The following is a 5,853-nucleotide window of genomic DNA, read 5'->3' as shown; positions in this document are numbered from 1 at the left end:
GTCTCTTGTAAGATCAAGTGTGTTTATTTGTTCGATATTTTTCACTCCTTTGATAATTACATTTTCTACTCTTGCCTTTCCTTGATCTCTCTATCTTGTGTATTGTCCATAGACTCTACACAAATATTTGCTTCCACATCTATTGGGCTGAATAATTACTGATATTGTCCCAAGTTTTGATAGTTTGTGAAAACTTCATTTGTCATCTTGAACCTCCATCTTTCTAAGCAATCTTGACTAATGCTGCAATTTATCCTCATCATGGAATGTGTTTGTAAGCCCATTTTTCTTAGCTTCTACTTTGTCTGTTGTTTGAGGTTTATCTTCGATGTTTTTGGAAACTGGTGTTGTATAAATGTTGCATTCTCTTTCATTTTTGTTATTTTGATTTTGTACATTTTGATCTTGTTCAATATTAGCAATATCCAAAGCCTTAAACATCATTTTTGATAATTTCACAGCAAGTTTTCCTTTTCTTGCATACTTCACTAATCGAGTCTACCTACACCTTAGGATTCCTTAATATTGTTTCCGATCGGCACACTCATGTCTCTCCTCCAAATTTGGTGCATTAATTTGAGGGTAACCTAGCATACTTGGCCCCTGTGTGATGATTTCTTTCTCTATCTGATTACTGAAGCTAGAGTTCCAAAACCCTTTTGGAGTGCATGTTGGGAGGTTCTCCAAAACTTTGAAAGGTATTAGAAAACCTCCCCATGTTAGCATTCCAAACATGGGTCTATGTTCTAAACTATCCTTATGAAACACTTGCACTACTTTCAACTTGTCATCTGTTTCAGTACCTGAACCTAAGTTGTTATACCTATCTATGACCATGACACCTCTGTTTCAACTACCAATACATCTCATTTATTTGAGAATCACCAGGCTCTAGTGAAGGTGAATCTTTTTCATCCTTTCAGTTCATTGTAGCCACCCTTTTTGGGTCTACAAATAGTTTAATGGGCGGTTTTGTAGTTATACGTTTTACGTTTTGCACAGTGTAAGATTTTAGCTAGAAGAAAAAAAGAATATAAATAAATGACCTAGGAAAAAACATGGAACCTTAGTCCAATGCTTCCTTGCCTCGAAACCCAAAATTCTATACTCAAAAACCTATCTGTTTTATTGCAAACATCTGGTCAAGACACCAGACACTTTGCTTCCTTGCTCAGAACCCTAAATCGGATTTACTAACCCTGCTCTGAAAGAAGATTATGCAAAATAATCATGATTCTCAGCTTCTTTGAAGGAGCGTGTAAGAAAACCTATAATAAAATCTTCAAAATTTTGGACTACCCGTGGCTTCAGGGTTAATGCCCTCCTTGGTGTTTTCTTTTGTCTAGAGTTAACTGCAATTTCTTAGTCGTGCTTTACATGTCAGCTAAGAATCAAAGATAAGAACACAAGAAAGGACCAAACAATTCCACAATCTAAATGTGACAGAATTGCAGCGGCCGGAGAGGAGCTTGAACAGGCAACATAAAGTTTATTAGATGGTTGAGCATCATGATAGTAATCTCGTGGTCAGAATCAATTCTAAACATCACACTAAACCACCAAAAGTTGAATCTTGAGTGCATTATCTTCTAACAGTAAGAGACCATCAAACTGAGAAAGAAAAAATGCCAGGCTTAATAATCCCACCTTCCATATGTAGGAAGCTCTCTTGACTGATGGTAGTTGTTTCAATCTTCTAGAATTATTGCCCCTCCATGCTGAAGATATATTTCACACATCAAATGCATTAAAGCTGTGAGAATTTCCTTAGCAAATGCCTGCTAGATTTTCTTAAAAAATTAGCTAGTGCAAGGCACTTAATTGAACTGTCAAAGTTCAGGCCCCCTAGATTGTGTGCAAATAATTAGAAAGCAATAAAAATTCAACGCATGGTTGAAGACCAATAAAAGGAAAACCAATCAAGAAACCCAGAAAGGAAATTAAAACAACAATTCAAGGATATTATATATTTAAATTCTTCTGAAAGCCTACAAGTTCTCATCTTTTACAAGTGCTACTCCAAAATTACGATTATTATACCCAAAACTGGAAATGAAAAAATTCACTGGGTATGAAACCAATTGTGTTGCAAACCTTTTTATAATCATTAATTTTGGTTTAGCCATCCATTTTTACACCATATTCACTAAAAATTTCTTGAGTCCAGATCACTGGGTATGAAACCAATTGTGTTGCAAAATGAATTAACCTTTTTATAATCATTAATTTTGGTTTAGCCATCCATTTTTTTACCATATTCACTAAAAATTTCTCGAGTCTAGACCCGAGTTTAATAATATTATTTCTAAACAGAAGAATTCATTGTACATGATCATATTTAACCAATGATTCTTCTTTTCAAATCAATTGAGTAGGACAATCAATGTTGTGCACATATAATAGAAGCAACTCGCATCATATGTCGGTGCTATAATCACTATTAACAAAAACCTAATACATCTTTAATAATTAAACAAGGAAGCACCCATCGAGTACCATTTAAAACACCGCAACAAGAAAGTCTCAAATATATACATGGATGTAGGCAATCAAAACTAAACGGTCAAAAAACAACAAGGAGAGAAAAGAGGGTGAAAATCAAGTAGCAGGCATAAGCTACCAGGCTTCGCTGTTGGTTGGCGTAGGGTGTAAATGCCACTAATAGAGTTGTGCAAGTCCTTGTGCACCAGATGACCGTTACTCCTGCCATGACCATTAGAGCAATTCTTGAAGTCTGGGGAATTATCAGGCACAGAGCAGAAAACAAAAGTAGTGGCAGCAAACAGTAGCCCACAAAACTAAGGCATCTATAGAGATCTAGGTTTCCATTTCTTCCAACCAACATGTTGATCACAACATAGTGGAAAAAGGAGGCCAAACATACCCAACCTAAAATTACTCTTAATTGGAGCTTCCTTGAGAGCAGCTGGCACACTCCCAAAGCCATACAAATAATGAAGGGCCCTGAGAGCTCGGCATCTTCATGCAACTCAGTTTTCACTTTAAAAGGGTTCAGTGTGCTCCTTGTTTTCTTAAATATCATCTGGGTATTTATGCCCAGCTCTTCCAAAAGGGGAGCTTCTTCTTCGGTCCTGACAAAAGGAGGAGCTGAGTATAGTGAAGAAGATGGGAAGGTCATGTTGCCCACATCAAATGACATGGTTGCTAGGGTGAAAGGAAGGAGAAGAAACAGGTAGAGGGCTCAAGTTAATTTGCTTTCTCTATTGAAGCACTGTGATGCCCACATGAAATTGTGGGTTGGAATCCATTCCAATTCTCTAAAGATAAACTCAAATTAACAAACATCCATTACAATTCTCCTTTGTTAAAACCTAGATCAAGAAGAGCACACCCTTTCTTTGTAGCTATGATTTCAATTACTTCTTTATTGGTTTTTGCATGAACATATTCAAAATCCATTGTGAGAATTCTTGATGCTATGGAGCTGTATTAGCTATCCACATAACAGGCCTGTTGAACTTTCGTGTGCTACTTTATTTTTACCCTTTCGAAGCAACACTATTAATATTTAGCATAATTTATGTGAGAAAACTTATTAGTCCCTGCCTTTTTAAAAGGCAATGAACTAATGTTTTTTTTTCACACGCACCCTATTTCTTTTTTGGTACTCAGTAGGTGTCATAAGGTTTAATTAGTTGTATTAAGAAAATGTAATTATTAGTTGCTAATTTCAGATTTATGATTGGCCGAGAGCAATTTTGCTGGGGTTTATTGGCTTTTTCAAAAATTGTTATTGAACAAAAATGAGACGTATGTCGGTTGCAAAGGCAATTTATTTTTTGTTAATGTGATGGCAGGGTGGTGGATTGTGGAGATCGGTTAGCATTTAGTATGGTAACATCACAGAACTAGCGAGCCACTGATAGTCGAGATGGATAAAGAGCATAACATATTTTCCAATTTCTAAATTATGAAGGAGCAGTTTTCGCGCAATTTGCAGAAGTAGAGGTATGAATGACGGGTCTTGCAATTTATATACTTGTATGGGATTTTTTGGTTCCTTCATTTTCTTTTTGATAGGTTTATCTATGTGAGGGTGTTCTTGAAAGTGATTTTTGGTCTTCGTTGTGAATGTTAACAGGAGCGTTTTCTCCCGTGTGAAGGCTGAGGTCGATATTAGCGCACTTCAGGCGATTGACATTCATGTTGGCTCGACTGTAAGTCCCTCATTCCATAATTTTTTGTAGAGCTTAATTCTTTGGATTTCATGAAATTGTTTGTTCAGGTTATTAGGTGTCGTTGTATTAAGATTTTTGATATTTTCCTTAAAAAGGTCTATCTCCATAGCCCAAGGCTAATACTCATCTTTGACCCGACATCTATTTCCTAGTATTATTCACTACTCTTTTACATATGTGCATCTTAGTAAATATGAATGGCTATAAATCCAAAATTTTCAGTTCCATACCTGTAAAGTCCATTCGGTAAAAGACAATCTCAATGCCCAAATCCAGGGATCTTAAAAATTAGGACAACACATGGATTGCGCAACAAAGATTCCTTATTGGCAATCAAAATAGTCTCCTTTAGGCTTGCCTTTTCATTTGCCTCTTTGTACTGCGTAGATGAAAATCTCAACAATCTCATTTTACCCTTGTCTTCTTCATTTACAACCCTCGTGTTGGATTTGTATTTGACTCTATGATTCAACTTGCCATCGAGATACTTGAAAATAGAGAATAAAAATTTATGGCCCCGATTAAAGCAAATCCATTCCAATTCATCTGAGCCACAAGATAACCCAGTCCAAACGAAATGTCGTGGTAAGTGAGCTCTAATAGTCATAGCTTGCATGATATCTCATGGCGTAACAACCCTTGGGCCTCTACTCATCAAACATCTCTACTAAAATAAAATAGTAAAAGAGAAAGAATACTCAAAACTTCATCAATTCAATACTTAAAACTTAAAACTTAATCAATTCCAAGTGGGTATTTAGTTACAAGATTGCAGAATCAAGAAAAATGATTCATTTCATCCTCCCTATGCTCTGTGAACGCTATTGCATAACAGAGTATGCTTTGTTTTAGAGCACCAAATCTGGATTCTTATGGCAGCCTTAAAAGAATTTAAAAACAAAACAATTTACATTATTTTAGATAAATCATGTTTAAAACATTGCTATTTGGAATATTACTATGGAGAAAAACTATAGTGCACTGCTTGTAACAATAGTTTAAACAACCTGTTAACTTGTAGATTTCCAATGCTTGCTTAATAAAACTTGCAATAGCTCAAATCAAAGTCTCCTTATTAGAACTCAAACTTCAAACCCAACCATGCAAATCCTATAAACTATGCATTACCATTTATATTTTACAGTTCCATTTCATTAAGTTAGTACGTATACAAGAACATAATCGCAGAAAATCTAAAACCATAAAAATTAGATTTTATAACTTTTTAAGGTAATTTTTATTTCACTTTCTAACTTGCTTGTTCATTTCTTTTTAAAAATATCGATAATCTATTTATTTTTTAACATTGTTCATTTCTTTAAAATTTGATTATATTTTATTTATACCTTTACTAGCTATGATTGAACTATCCAATAAATTTTCAAGTATTTTGATCATAATGATTTTATGCACACAGGTCATAGGTACAAAGTTCGCTGCAACAAGATTTTTAGTAACAAGAAGCATAAAAGACAATCTTCTTTCAAGCACAACAACTTACATAGTCATTAATCAAGTGAGCATTTTATAAACCACTTTAAGCTTTCAGAAATTAATAATAATATAAAATTTCTTTCAACATTATTCTATCTCTTGTGATAACCAATTGAATTATGTATGCATTGGTTCAGTTTTGCTACCAAAATTTGAAACT

The 5,853-nt window shown here is 34.7% G+C and overlaps 1 pseudogene; it reads right to left on the bottom strand.

Annotated features, from left to right (window-relative positions):
• Window positions 1-2,563: 2,563 nt before the first annotated feature.
• Window positions 2,564-3,269, bottom strand: LOC149540007 (uncharacterized; annotated as a pseudogene).
• Between the last annotated feature and the right edge of the window lie 2,584 nt (window positions 3,270-5,853).

The sequence above is a fragment of the Cupressus sempervirens genome, chromosome 9 (genome assembly GCF_028749045.1).
Source record: "Cupressus sempervirens isolate cs-2001-9-10 chromosome 9, ASM2874904v1, whole genome shotgun sequence".
NCBI lineage: Eukaryota > Viridiplantae > Streptophyta > Pinopsida > Cupressales > Cupressaceae > Cupressus > Cupressus sempervirens.
Note: the sequence above shows the minus strand (reverse complement) of the source record. Positions and strands in the feature narration are given on the sequence as shown.